Raw genomic sequence first — 14086 nt, 5'->3', positions numbered from 1 at the left:
GGCACTCGGGCCCTAGTGACAAGCATTAAGCATAGCAAAGTCATATAAACATCAATCTCAGAACATAGTGGATACTAGGGATCAAACCCTAAGAAAACTAACTCGATTACATGGTAAATCTCATCCAACCCATCACCGTCCAGCAAGCCTACGATGGAATTACTCACACACGGCGGCGAGCATCATGAAATTGGTGATGGAGGAAGGTTGACAATGATGATGGCGACAAATTCCCCTCTCCGGAGCCCCGAACGGACTCCAGATCAGCCCTCCCGAGAGAGTTTAGGGCTTGGTGGCGGCTCCGTATCGTAAAACGCGATGATTCCTTCTCTCTAATTTTTCTCTCCCCGAAAGTGAATATATGGAGTCAAGATCGAGGTCGGTGGAGCATCAGGGGTCGCGCCCAAGGGGGTAGGGCGCGCCCCCCACCCTCGTGGACAGGGCATGGGCCCCCTAACGTGGATCTTTCCTCCCGTATTTTTTATATATTCCAAAATAATTCTCCATTGATTTTCAGGTCATTCCGAGAACTTTTATTTCTGCACAAAAATAACACCATGGCAATTCTGCTGAAAACAGCATCGGTCCGGGTTAGTTCCATTCAAATCATACAGGTTAGAGTCCAAAACAAGGGCAAAAGTTTTTTGAAAAGTAGATACGACGGAGACGTATCAATACGTCCAAAGACTATTTTGGAGTTTGGAAGGAGGAACCCGCCTTGCAATGTAGAAGACAGGCCTACGCGCGGGATACCTTGTCATTGAAGCCAGGTTCAGGGGCCACTGAGGGATTCCTGGACTAAGGGGTCCTCGGGTGTCCGGCTTGTTAGCCATGGGCCGGACTGATGGGCTGTGAAGGTACGAAGACCGAAGACTGCACCCGTGTCCGAGTGGGACTCTCCTTGGCGTGGAAGGCAAGTTTGGCGACTAAATATGTAGATTCCTTTCTTTGTAACCGATTTGGTGTCACCCTAGATCCTCCCGGTGTCTATATAAACCGGAGGACTTAGTCCGGAGGACATACATTATCATAGCCATACAAGCTAGACCTCTAGGGTTCAGCCATTACGATCTCGTGGTAGATCAACTCTTGTAATACTCATATTCATCAAGATCAATCAAGCAGGACATAGGGTATTACCTCCATAGAGAGGGCCCGAACCTGGGTAAAACATTGTGTCCCCTGTCTCCTGTTACCATCGACCTTAGACGCATAGTTCAGGACCCCCTACCCGAGATCCGCCGTTTTTGACACCAGCAGTTATATTCAGACACCAGAATGGTTCCAAAGTGTTTCGGGTATTTTCTGGAGTGCCGAGAGGTTACTGGAACCCCCCGGGGAAGTAGTGGGCCTTAATGGGCTTTAGGGGAAAGGAGAGAAGGGCATCAAGGGGTGGCCCCCCCTCATGGTTGGTCCGAATTGGACTAGGAGGGGGCGGCGCCCCCCCTCTTTCCTTCTCCCCTCTTCCTCCTTCCCTCCTTCTCCTAGTTCGAATAGGAAAGGGGGGGGGCGAATCCTACTTGGACCGGGAGTCCAAGTAGAACTCCCCCCCTTTGGCGCGACCCCCCTTGGGCCGGCCTCCTCTTCCCCTCCTTTATATACGTGGGAGGGGGCACCCCAAAGGACACCAGTTCTTCTCTTAGCCATGTGCGGTGGCCACCTCCACAGTTACACACCTTGGTCATATCATCGTAGTGCTTAGGTGAAGCCCTGCGCCGGTAACTTCATCATCACCGTCAACATGTCGTCGTGCTGACGAAACTCTCGCTCATCCTCAAATGGATCAAGAACTCGAGGGACGTCATCGTGTTGAACGTGTGCTGAACACGGAGGTGCCATACATTCGGTGCTAGGATCGGTTGGTGAAGGAAATATGCCCTAGAGGCAATAATAAAGTTATTATTTATTTCCTTATATCATGATAAATGTTTATTATTCATGCTAGAATTCTATTAACCGGAAACATAATACATGTGTGAATACATAAACAAACAGAGTGTCACTAGTATGCCTCTACTTAACTAGCTCGTTGATCAAAGATGGTTATGTTTCCTAACCATAGACATGAGTTGTCATTTGGTTAACGGGATCACATCATTAGGAGAATGATGTGGTTGACTTGACCCATTCCGTTAGCATAGAACTTGATCGTTTAGTTTGTTGCTATTGCTTTCTTCATGACTTATACATGTTCCTATGACTATGAGATTATGCAACTCCCGTTTACCGGAGGAACACTTTGTGTGCCACCAAACGTCACAACGTAACTGGGTGATTATAAAGGTGCTCTACAGGTGTCTCCAAAGGTACTTGTTGGTGTCGGCGTTCTGGGAACGGGGGTCCCCAGACTTGCATGCCTGCGGCCTGCGGCGTGGCTCAAATGGGGGCCCAGTGCGGCCCATCTTCATCAACACAAGACTCAAGACCCTCGCGAGGGGCCAAGCCTCGCGAGGCGGACGACACGGAGCTTCCTCAGGCACGGCCTCGTCAGGCTGGCTCACGAGGAGGCGGAGAGATCAAGGCAGGGTACCTCGCGAGGTGCCCATGACGCAAGCCATGATGACTTAGGGCGCCAGGCGCGCGCCAGCGCGCGCAGCGTCCTTCTTTCCTCTTTGGTGCAAAGGGGGCAAGCGCAGCCACGGAGTACCGAGACATCAGGCAAAGGTTGCCATTTCGGTGCAACGAGACCAAGACCAGGAGGACTACGAGACGGAGGTCACCATGGAGCCCAGCACGGCGTCACCACAGAGCCTTTGGCAGGCGGAGACCAACTTTAGTCAGGATAAGTGTACTTGCTGTCCCCCTTCAAATTAGCCCGCCATTGTTGGCTCCCTTCCCGCTCAATATTTGGGAAGAGGACCAGGGCCTCTATAAATAGGACCAGCCACCCACATAGCAAGGAGGCCGGACGGTCGACAAGTGAGAGGATAGAAATCAGAGAGAGAGAGAGACAAGGGTGACTGAACTCCTCCTAGCAGTTCATCGCCCAGCCAAGAACAGACCCTCGCGAGGCTGTTCTTCCTTGTAGTGTTCATCCTCATCAGCCCCAAGAGGCAATCCACCAACCACACACTGGAGTAGGGTATTACACCACAACGGTGGCCCGAACCAGTATAAATCTTGTGTCCCTTGTGCAGTTCTCTTAGTAGTTTAGATCCTTGCGAGAAGGGGAGGTAGAAGCCGTGATTTCCGCGCGCACCCCAGTGTTCGAACCTTAAGGGTCTGCCGGAACCCGTGATCCGACATTTGGTGCGCCAGGTAGGGGTGCGCCGGAATCCGTCTTCCACCACGCGTGGCCTAGCCGCGCGGAACCGCTCGCCTCGGGCGACGCCACGCCCCAGGCAGCTCGCGGTCCGCAGGGCGCTGCGGGCCGCGGGCGACGCGGACAGACTTCGGCAACTCCTACGCCGCGGCAGGCACGGTCGGCAGCAAGGGCCTCCAATCACGCCACGACCATGACACCCTACACCCGCCGGGAGCAGGCGAACTCGAGGGCCGCGCTCACGGTGGCCCGAGAGCTGCTGCGGTGTAGACTGCTAGAGGGCGGCCGCGACGTGCTGCTGGAGCGAGTGGCGGAGCTCCTGGGCTTCGCCGCCTTGGGGGCTCACCCCTTCTCCACCCAGCTCCCATCTCAAGCCCAGGGCGACCCGCGCGGGGGCTCCGCACGCACCTGTGGACTCCAAGGCTACTCCGACGCCAGCGAAGCTGTCAGCACCGGACCGGTGGCGGCGCTGCCCCCGCCCCCGGCTCGCGAAGGCGAAGGACTCGACGCGACCCGCGGCCCCGGAGGGCGGCCGCGTTGCCACCCCGCAGTAGGCATGACAGGTGGGACCGCGTGGCATGCGGGGCATCACGGCGTGGCACTCGGGACGACAGCGACGGAAGAATATGTGCCCCTCATGATGGACCAAGGACACCCTCACGAGGACGGACAAGGCTCGCTCCTCGGCCCAAGCTGGGGGGGCGAGGCAATGGAAGCTGAGCCCTTCCAGGAGCCCCGGGACAAATCCGCTGCCCGCACTGGAGGCGACGATCATCGGGCACCGCTAACTCTTCAGGGGCAGGTATACGCTAACCATGGATCACAGGAGGTGCAGGTCGCCGCGGCAAGCGGCTGCCCCGCTCCCACAGTCTCCTACCCCTCGGGAGGAGGGCGCAGGGGGCTGCAGGAGAGGGGCCGGAATACGACATCACCACCACGGCGTTCGGAGCAAGGCGTTCTTAGGAGGTAGGCCCTCTGCTGGGGAGGTGCCTCAGGGCCTGCCCCTGGCAGAGAACCCGTGGTCGTCGGGGGAACCGCTGGCGACCGCTCTACCCCATCGGGCGGCGTCCTGGGTTCCGGTCGTTGCTGATGGCACTAGAGTGTGGCGCAAGGCGGGGCCCTCGTCTGGCGATATGAAGCAAGGCCAGTACCTATGAAGAAGGCCCAGTGCCTGTGAAGCTCGCCGCCCCGTGACACTCTCACGTAATAATGAGTCAGGCTGTACACGCCCCGGAGTCTCAGGGGTGCCGGCCTCAGGCCCTGGGGCTCCCTCCCACGCCCAGTGGACAGCACTTAGCTCCACGCTGGTGAGAAGACGTCCAAGACTAGATTAGGTGCCGGACGCGGCCTTTTGTCTGCTTTTCGTTGCCTTTTCCTTTGGTTGTATCTTTTCCCCCGCTGGATTTAAGTTGAATTTGGATTTGAGCTTTGCGTGTGTTCGGGGAAGGGGTGCTTGTTCTCGCTCGAGCCATTTCTTGCGTTCTGGTTACCGCTTCGCCACAGCTGCCTCCCCTCGCGAGCCCCTCGCGAGTCCGGTCAGGCCTGGCTCGTGCGCAAGCCAAGTTGCTACTGTTGCTCCCTCTCGGGAGGATCTTCGGGTGCCTGCAGAGGTTGCCCCGTTCTAGAAAAGGCCCAGAGCCTGTGAAGCAAGGCGAGTGCCTGTGAAGCTCTCGTGTTCTAGAAAAGGCCCAGAGCCTGTGAAGCAAGGCGAGTGCCTGTGAAGCTCTCGCGTTCTAGAAAAGGCCCAGAGCCTGTGAAGCAAGGCGAGTGCCTGTGAAGCTCTCGCGTTCTAGAAAAGGCCCAGAGCCCGTGAAGCAGGGCGAGTGCCTGTGAAGCTCTCGCGTTCTAGAAAAGGCCCAGAGCCTGTGAAGCAAGGCGAGTGCCTGTGAAGCTCTCGCGTTCTAGAAAAGGCCCAGAGCCCGTGAAGCAGGGCGAGTGCCTGTGAAGCTCTCGCGTTCTAGAAAAGGCCCAGAGCCTGTGAAGCAAGGCGAGTGCCTGTGAAGCTCTCGCGTTCTAGAAAAGGCCCAGAGCCTGTGAAGAAGGCGAATGCATGTGAAGTCATTGCGCTCAGGAAAAGGCCCGGAGCCTGTGAAGAAGGCGAACGCCTGTGAAGCCGTCCCGCTCGGGAGAAGGCCCAGAGCCTGTGAAGAAGGCCAACGCCTGTGAAGTTTCTCATCAAGCAACGATCTCACGTCCTGAGGACCCAACCAGAGAGCGCCCAAGGCGTCGCGCCTTCCTGCAGGCCGCCTCGGAGCCAGCATGGAGCAAAGGTAAACCAGCCCACCGTCAGGCACGCGCGCAATTTGACTACTACTGATATGATGGACACAAGTTTTTACATGAGGGGCTTCCCCTCCCAAAATGCTCTCACAAGCCATCAGATCAAACGCCTGAGTTCTATTCATGTAGGGTGAAAAAGACAGGAGCGATACACACTCAGTCGGATCAATCCCCCAATGCGTCCCTGGAAGCACCTCCCGAGCCTTCGCTGGGGTCGCCGAGCTCGCCATCGTCGTCTGCGTCGCCGCCAGCGGCGTCAGGGCCGCTCGCCGCGCCGCCCTCGTCAGCACCCACGATCACGTCATCGTCGTCCGAAGTGAAGGCCCTGACAAGGGCGTCCACGTTGTCTTCCACCCAGCGCGCCAGGTCACCTCGGACGGCCTGGGAGACTGGGGCGATGACAGCGTCAAAATTGAAGCAGGGATCCATGTTCTGGAGATGGCTGAAGACACGGGAAAAGGCGCGCCTGAGCAGAGCGCGGCTCCTCTCCTCCACCAACCTGTCGGCCCTGACCGACCGTGCCTCCAGCTGCGTCACCACAACGGTGAAGAACTGCAGGTTGCCGGCATAGTTGATCGTGTGCGGCTCGCCGACGGCTGCCTAACAGATATTGCCCAAGGCAACGTTAGCCCTCTCCCTGAGCGAGGTTAGCATGGGGCCGTGCGCGTGCTCCAGGACTCGCCGCTGGCATATTTCATCGGCATTCTGATGGTCAACGGCCTCAGCCTCTTCCATCCGCTGGCGAAGACGGAGCACCTCGGCCTGGGAGGCGGCCAACTCCTTTTGCGCTGCCTCAAGGGCGGCCCGGGAGGCGTCGACCCGCCGCGTCGCCTCATCCCGTTGGGCCCTCAGGGCTGCGGTCCTGCCCTCGGCTTCGACCCGGATCATCCCCAGCTTCCCCTCGAACTCACGCTCGAGGCCTTGGCGCGCTGTCGCCGCCCGACGACAAGCCTCCTCCAGGACACGCGCCTCCTGCCTAGTGACATCGTCTTCCACCTGCGTCACTAGGCGCTCCCTCGTCTCCAGCTGCTCGTATTCACGAGTGCATTCGGCGGCTTCCAGCGTCAACACTTCCTCGCGCCTATGGAGCCCGACTGGGTCGCCGGAGGCCACCCGCATCGACGCAAGGGCCAGCTCGCGCAGCTCCACTTGCTCCTCCAGTGAGTGGCACCGGGTCAGGAGCTTGCGAGCCCGCTCCTCCGCCGCCTCTCGCCGCTGGTCAGCTCTCTGGGCCTCCTCAGTGGCCTGGGATCGGGCCACTTGAGAGGCCTCCAGCGACGCCTTCGCCTCTTCATCGTCAAGGTCACGCTGACGAAGCGCGAGGGCGATGGCGGCCTCCAGCTCGCGCCTTCCTGCGGCCAGGCGCAGGCCCTCGGCCTCCAGGCGAGGGTCTTCGTCAGCAAGCTCCTCCCCAAGCAGGTCCACCATGTCGGCAGCTCGTCGAAGGAACCCTTGGCGGCAAGCGCGGCGCTCCCGGGCGCGCTCAAGCACGTCTTCCACGCCATCATCCGCCCCAAGCAAGCGCCGGGGGCCGCAAATCATTGTTCCTCCTCCGGGCAGGGGGCTGGGGGCTGGCGCCCTCGCGACGGCCGGGCGTGCCGCATCAGAAGCCCGGCCTAGGACCAGCCCATCTCCAGATGAGGGGCGCAGGAGGCGCCTCAACCAGTCGCACCCCGCGACCAGACGAGAGGCCCATGGCAGGCTGGCTATGCCAAGAGAGGGCCCGCGGAAGGAGATCGCGGGGATAGAAGGGCCGTCGTGCGTTACATGACGGTCCACCTCGTCGTTCACCCTCACCACAAGGGCATAGCTGCTCGGAGCATTTGAGGATGGTAGAGAGGGCGAAGCCAAAGGATGCGGCACCTCTGCTACTTCCGCGAGCTCGGCCGGAAGGGGCCTGCAGAGCAAGGATCAGTGAAAGCAACAAGGGGATCAGGAGCCAGAGAGGAAGAAGACTTACTCGTCAGTAGCGAAATACTTCCGGCGCTTCAGCAAGCGGCAAGGGAAGTCATCACCCAGGGCCTCCCTTTTTCTCCGGAGGGCCTCAAAGTCCACACGGAAGCGGCCCAGGAGAGGTGCACAGGAATCAGCCTGCGAGGAGGACGGAGCACCAAGGCGACCTGCGTCAAGGACGCATGCCTGACGTGCACAGTCAGTTGCCTCGCCGGAAGACACGGCCGGGGGCTCAGGAGCCTCGGCCCTAAGCGTCGGGAGCGGCCGCACCTCACCCGCAGCCTCGGTAGCACGGGCCTCTGGAGCTGCCCCATCAAGAGCACCGCCAGGTGCGATCACCTCGTCAGTAGCCCTCTCGACCCCCACTGTCTCCTGCCTCCCTGCTCCACCTCTCGAGGAGGATTCACCTGGACCAACCGGAAGGGCAGTCACCGCCACAGGGTTCCCGCGAGGCCCTTGGAGGCCGACAGGATGTAGCCCCCACTCGTCAAAGGGGGGCATCTGCCTCACGAAGTCATCCCTGTTCTGGCAGAGGTACAGCAGAGCTCCTCCCCGCTGGATACTGCCGGGGTTGGGGTCGCCAGTCAGGACCAAGAGCACCATCCTTAGCGCCGCGGGCGTCAAGTCTTCTTTCTGAAGCCTCATGTGGTCACCATGCCCGCTGAAGGCCCACATTCGACGAGAATGGCGCTGAAGAGGGGCAATGCGGCGCAGCAGGAACTCCTTCACCACCTTGGGCGCTGTCATGTTGAGCGATCTCAAGAACGTGAAGCGGCGCCAGACGAAGGCGAGTCGGGGGCTCTTAAGTGTCTCCTGGCCCCAGCCTGAATTAGGTACAGCAGGTGAAGTTGGCTTCGCCAGCCGGGGGCTGGGCACCCTGACATCGACGTACAACCACTGCTCGCGGAACCCGGCTGGAGGCGGAGGGAGCTTGAAGTCAATACCTGAGGCCACGGTCTCAGGCGCGGCGATGAAGCTCATGCACGCCGAGCATTGAGTGGGGTCGGCAAGGCGCAAAGAGAAGAAATGGTGCAGCAAGGCAACAGAAGGAAGGATGCCCATCAGCGCCTCGCAGACAAAAGCAAAGACCGAGAGGAGGGCAATGGATTCAGGACCCAGATGCATCATGTGGATCTAGTAATGGGAGAGGACGGCGTTGAAGAAATCGGAGAAGGGGGGAATAGTGCCGCCCACGTCCCATCGACCGCCACGCGGCGCCCAAGGCCGCAGGCTGTTGGGGCCCGGGTGCTTCGCCCTCACCCTTTTGCCTCTCGGCACGGCCGAGTCTAGGCGCGCCTTGGGCCCAAGGGCTACTGTCGGCGTTCTGGGAACGGGGATCCCCAGACTTGCCTGCCTGCGGCCTGTGGCATGGCTCAAATGGGGGCCCAGTGCGGCCCATCTTCATCAACACAAGACTCAAGACTCTTGCGAGGGGCCAAGCCTCGCGAGGCAGACGACACGGAGCTTCCTCAGGCACGGCCTCGTCAGGCTGGCTTGCGAGGAGGCGGAGAGATCAAGGCCGGGTACCTCGCGAGGTGCCCATGACGCAAGCCATGACGACTCAGGGCGACAGGCGCGCGCCAGCACGCGCAGCGTCCTTCTTTCCTCTTTGGTGCAAAGGGGGCAAGCGCAGCCGCAGAGTACCGAGGCATCAGGCAAAGGTTGCCATTTCGGTGCAACGAGACCAAGACCAGGAGGACTACGAGACGGAGGTCACCATGGAGCCCAGCACGGCGTCACCACAGAGCCTTTGGCAGGCAGAGACCAACTTTAGTCAGGATAAGTGTACTTGCTGTCCCCCTTCAAATTAGCCCGCCATTGTTGGCTCCCTTCCCACTCAATATTTGGGAAGAGGACCAGGGCCTCTATAAATAGGACCAGCCACCCACATAGCAAGGAGGCCGGACGGTCGACAAGTGAGAGGATAGAAATCAGAGAAAGAGAGAGAGAGGCAAGGGTGACTGAACTCCTCCTAGCAGTTCATCGCCCCAGCCAAGAACAGACCCTCGCGAGGCTGTTCTTCCTTGTAGTGTTCATCCTCATCAGCCCCAAGAGGCAATCCACCAACCACACACTAGAGTAGGGTATTACACCACAACGGTGGCCCGAACCAGTATAAATCTTGTGTCCCTTGTGCAGTTCTCTTAGTAGTTTAGATCCTTGCGAGACGGGGAGGTAGAAGCCGTGATTTCCGCGCGCACCCCAGTGTTCGAACCTTAAGGGTCTGCCGGAACCCGTGATCCGACAGTTGGGTTGGCGTATTTCGAGATTAGGATTTGTCACTCTGATTATCGGAGAGGTATCTCTGGGCCCACTCAGTAATGCACATCACTATAAGCCTTGCAAGCATTGCAACTAATGAGTTGGTTGTGGGATGATGTATTACGGAACGAGTAAAGAGACTTGCCGGTAACAAGATTGAACTAGGTATTGAGATACCGACGATCGAATCTTGGGCAAGTAACATACCGATGACAAAGGGAACAACGTATGTTCTTATGCGGTCTGAGCGATAAAGATCTTCGTAGAATATGTAGGAGCCAATATGGGCATCCAGGTCCCGCTATTGGTTATTGACCAGAGAGGTGTCTCGGTCATGTCTACATAGTTCTCGAACCCGTAGGGTCCGCACGCTTAACATTCGTTGACGATATAGTACTATGAGTTATGTATGTTGGTGACGAATGTTGTTCGGAGTTTTGGATGAGATCACAGACATGACGAGGAACTCCGGAATGGTCCGGAAGTAAAGATTGATATGTGGATAGTAGTGTTTAATCTCCGGAAGGGTTCCGGAATTCACCGGAAGGGGTTCCGGATGTTTCCCGAAATGTTTGGGCATGAGAACACTTTATCTGGGCCAAAGGGGAAAGCCCACGAGGCTTTTTAAAAGTGCAAAAAGGAAGTTTTGTGGAGACCAGAGAGGCTAGACGCCAGGAACCCTGGCGTCTAGGGGGTAGACGCCGGGAATCCTGGCGTCTAGCCCTGGAGTCCGAGAAGGACTCTTGCCTTTCGGGTGAAACCGACTTTGAGGAGGCTTTTACTCCAAGTTTCGACCCTAGGGCTGAACATATAAATAGAGGGGTAGGGCTAGCACCAAAGACACATCAAGAAACACCAAGCCGTGTGCCGGCAACCCCGTCCCCTCTAGTTTATCCTTCGTCATTGTTTTCGTAGTGCTTAGGCGAAGCCCTGCGGAGATTGTTCTTCACCAACACCGTCACCACGTCGTCGTGGTGCCGGAACTCGTCTACTACTTGCCCCTCTTGCTGGATCGAGAAGGTGAGGACGTCACCGAGCCGAACGTGTCCAGAACTCGGAGGTGTCGTGCTTTCGGTACTTGGATCGGTCGGGCGTGAAGACATACGACTACATCAACCGTGTTGATATAACGCTTCCGCGAATGGTCTACGAGGGTACATAGACAACACTCTCCCCTCTCGTTGCTATGCATCACCATGATCTTGCATGTGCGTAGGAATTTTTTTGAAATTACTACGTTCCCCAACAGTGGCATCCGAGCCTAGGTTTTATGTGTTGATGTTATATGCACGAGTAGAACACAAGTGAGTTGTGGGTGATATAAGTCATACTGCTTACCAGCATGTCATAGTTTGGTTCGGTGGTATTGTTGGATGAAGCTTCCCGGACCGACAATACGTGTACGCTTACGCGAGACTGGTTCTACCGACGTGCTTTGCACATAGGTAGCTGGCGGGTGTCAGTTTCTCCAACTTTAGTTGAACCGAGTGTGGCTACGCCCGGTCCTTGCGAAGGTTAAAACAGCACCAACTTGACAAACTATCATTGTGGTTTTGATGCATAGGTAAGAACGGTTCTTGCTAAGCCCGTAGCAGCCACGTAAAACTTGCAACAACAAAGTAGAGGACGTCTAACTTGTTTTTGTAGGGCATGTTGTGATGTGATATGGTCAAGACATGATGCTAAATTTTATTGTATGAGATGATCATGTTTTTTAACCGAGTTATCAGCAACTGGCAGGAGCCATATGGTTGTCGCTTTATTGTATGCAATGCAATCTTCCTGTAATGCTTTACTTTATCACTAAGCGGTAGCGATAGTCATGGAAGCATAAGATTGGTGAGACAACAACGATGCTACGATGGAGATCAAGGTGTTGCGCCGGTGATGATGGTGATCATGAAGGTGCTTCGGAGATGGAGATCACAAGCACAAGATGATGATGGCCATATCATATCACTTATATTGATTGCATGTGATGTTTATCTTTTATGCATCTTATCTTGCTTTGATTGACGGTAGCATTATAAGATGATCTCTCACTAAATTTCAAGATAAAAGTGTTCTCCCTGAGTATGCACCATTGCCAAAGTTCGTCGTGCCTAGACACCACGTGATGATCGGGTGTGATAAGATCTACGTCCATCTACAACGGGTGCAAGCCAGTTTTTGCACATGCAGAATACTCAGGTTAAACTTGACGAGCCTAGCATATGCAGATATGGCCTCGGAACACTGAGACCGAAAGGTCGAGCGTGAATCATATAGTAGATATGATCAACATATTGATGTTCAACATTGAAAGCTACTCCATTTCACGTGATGATCGGTTATGGTTTAGTTGATTTGGATCACGTGATCACTTAGAAGATTAGAGGGATGTCTTTCTAAGTGGGAGTTCTTAAGTAATATGATTAATTGAACTTTAATTTATCATGAACTTAGTCCTGATAGTATTAGCATATCTATGTTGTAGATCAATAGCTCGCATTTAGCTCCCCTGTTTTATTTTTGATATGTACCTAGATAAAATGTAGTTGAAAGATGTTAGTAGCAATGATGCGGATTGGATCTGTGATCTGAGAATTATCCTCATTGCTGCACAGAAGAATTATGTCCTTAATGCACCGCTAGGTGACAGACCTACTGCAGGAGCAGATGCAGACGTTATGAACGTTTGTCTAGCTCAATATGATGACTACTTGATAGTTTAGTGCACCATGCTTAAACGGCTTAGAATCGGGACTTCAAAGACGTTTTGAACATCATGGATCATATGGATGTTCCAAGAGTTGAAGTTAATATTTCAAGAAAATACCCGAGTTGAGAGATATGAAGTCTCCAACAAGTTCTATAGCTAAAAGATGGAGGAGAATAGCTCAAGCAGTGAGCATGTGCTCAGATTGTCTGGGTACTACAATCGCTTGAACCAAGTGGGAGTTAATCTTCCAGATAAAATAGTGATTGACAGAATTCTCTAGTCACCATCACCAAGTTAGTAGAACTCCGTGATGAACTATAGTATGCAAGGGATGATGAAAACGATTCCCGAGCTTTTCATGATGATGAAATCGATGAAGGTAGAAATCAATAAAGAGCATCAAGTGTTGATGATTAACAAGACCACTAGTTTCAAGAAAAGGGCAAAGGGAAAGAAAAGGGAACTTCAAGAAGAACGGCAAGCAAGTTGCCGCTCAAGTGAAGAAGCCCAAGTCTGGTCCTAAGCCTGAGACTAAGTGCTTCTACTGCAAAGGGACTGGTCACTGGAAGCGGAACTGCCCCAAGTATTTGGCGGATAAGAAGGATGGCAAAGTGAACAAAGGTATATTTGATATACAGATTATTGATGTGTATTTTACTAGTGTTCGTAGCAACCCCTCGGTATTTGATACTGGTTCAGTTGCTAAGAGTAGTAACTCGAAACGGGAGTTGCAGAATGAACAGAGACTAGTTAAGGGTGAAGTGACGATGTGTGTTGGAAGTGGTTCCAAGATTGATATGATCATCATCGCACACTCCCTATACTTTCGGGATTAGTGTTGAACCTAAATAAGTGTTATTTGGTGTTTGCGTTGAGCATGAATATGATTTGATCATGTTTATTGCAATACGGTTATTCATTTAAGTAAGAGAATAAATTGTTGTTCTGTTTACATGAATAAAACCTTCTATGGTCTGTCGGTGTACAAAAAGAGGGGTACACTTTTTGTACCCCTATAACTGTGCACGGGCAGTCTGAGCCACGGGCACCACCACACCAAGCAAGGCAAGGGAGGTGAGACAGGGTAAGAACGAAGCTCAAGAGAACTAGAACGACGCCAATGTTGGGGAACGTAGCAGAAATTCAAAATTTTCTACGCATCACCAAGATCAATCTATGAGTAATCTAGCAACGAGGGAAGGAAGTGCATCTACATACCCTTGTAGATCACTAAGCGGAAGCGTTCAAGTGAACGGGGTTGATGGAGTCGTACTCGCCGTGATCCAAAACACCGATGATCCTAGTGCCGAACGGATCCTACGCCTTGATCCGTACAAGGGGAGAAGGAGACGTCTCCTACGCCTCCTACGCCTCCTACAAGGGGAGAACGGATCCTAAGCGGAAGCGTTCAACACACGTACAGCCCGGTGACGTCTCCTACGCGTTGCTCCAGCAAGGGGAGAAGGAGAGGTTAGGGAAGACTCCATCCAGCAGCAGCATGACGGCGTGGTGGTGGAGGAGGAGCGCGGAACTCCAGCAGGGCTTCGCCAAGCACTACGAGAGACGAGGGGGAAGAGAGGTAGGGCTGCGCCAAGAGGGAGAGGATCTCGTGTGTGTTGCAGCCTCCA

This window comes from Triticum urartu, chromosome 2, assembly GCF_003073215.2.
Source record: "Triticum urartu cultivar G1812 chromosome 2, Tu2.1, whole genome shotgun sequence".
NCBI lineage: Eukaryota > Viridiplantae > Streptophyta > Magnoliopsida > Poales > Poaceae > Triticum > Triticum urartu.
The sequence above is the reverse complement of the archived record's forward strand: the minus strand, read 5'-3'. Positions refer to the sequence as shown.